Source organism: Elephas maximus, chromosome 3 (assembly GCF_024166365.1).
Source record: "Elephas maximus indicus isolate mEleMax1 chromosome 3, mEleMax1 primary haplotype, whole genome shotgun sequence".
NCBI classification, from domain to species: domain Eukaryota; kingdom Metazoa; phylum Chordata; class Mammalia; order Proboscidea; family Elephantidae; genus Elephas; species Elephas maximus.
In genome coordinates, this window is record NC_064821.1 from 107,636,795 (window position 1) to 107,638,326 (window position 1,532).

Sequence of the window (1,532 nt, forward strand, 5' to 3'; positions counted from 1 at the left end):
CACCAGCAGGCTCACCTCCTATGACGTTCTCTTACTGGCTGCATTCAACAGCAGGATTTTTGTTTAAATCTAGCCACTCTTCTCTCCGTAGCAGATGAAAGCAGTTATCCTGCCCATAATCATTTAGATTAGACTGAACAACTTCTGACCCCCCCGAAAAGACTTAAAGGAGACTGCTTTGACTAGTTTTGTTTGTGTATAGCTCCTATCTGAAACCTATCCTACTAGCCCTTGCTATCAAGATGAGTATGCTGTTACAACTTCTACCAAAGTTCCTGAAAGCTAGGCTTTCCCCTAAAGCCACTTCGGCCCAACAAGCTGAACTAATTGCTCTCACTAGATCCTGTAGGATTGCTTCTAGAAAGTCCATGATGTTTTTACAGATTCTTTGTATTGTTTTGGAGTTATTCATGATTTTGGTATGTTATGGAAACAAAGACAATGTTTTATTTCCTCTGGAAGTGGTATAAAAAATGGTGTTTACGTAGCAGACTTCTTGGATGCTTTACTACTCCCCTTTAAAATTGCTGTGATAAAGATACAAACACACCAGTCAAAAACGGTATCCCAGACTGAGGAGATTAAAAGGAATAATCTTTCTGATACAGCAGCCAAACAGGCTGCTTCCCAGGTTATTTCTGTGCTTATGATAAACAAAGAAAAGATCCTCCATACCTACCTATTGATTACTCCTATCTTCATAGCCTCTCTTTAGAAAAACAACTGAAACACCAGCAACTGGCCCAAACAGATGAAATTGATATGAAAAAAAGCAGGCTGTTATCAGGATCCTGCCACTAAATTATGGACTGGGCCTAATAAGAAAACTGTTTCACCTGTTCCCATGTTATGGACCTTTCATAAAGGCTCCCATATAGGACAAGGTAAAACGATTGAGGCCCTAAAAAACACTAGTGGAGAAAATTCTTTGAGGCTTTGATTATGGCCCTTGCCATTATACCAAAAAATACCTTAAGGTCCCACCAGGATGATATCCTTTACACTCTGGGCCCATGCTTGAGTAGCAGCTAGATTTTATTCAACTCCCACCTTCAAATGATTATAAATATGTACTAGTAATGACTTGTAGATTCTCACATTGGACAGAAACTTTTCTCTACCATCATGCTACTGCTTCCTTTGTTGCAAAAAAAAAAAAAAAAAAAAAAAATCCTCAAAAACATTATACCCATCTGGGGAGCACCAAGAACTTTTTGTAGTGACTGGGGAACTCATTTCACTAGCCAAGTTATCCAAGAACTATACTAAGTTTTCCACATTTATCAAAGACTGCATTGTTCTTACTATCCTCAGTCTTCGGTATTAGTGGAAAGATCTAATGGAATCATAAAAACCCAATTAATAAAACTTTATGATGCCTTAAATTTGTCTTGGACCAAGGTCCTTCCACTGGTCCTTTTAAGCCTGAGGTCCATGCCATTTAGATCTCATAAATTTACCCCTTATGAAGTAGTTACTGGAAGGTCCATGGCCCTCCCTTATATTACTTATACTGACTCCAATATCATTCA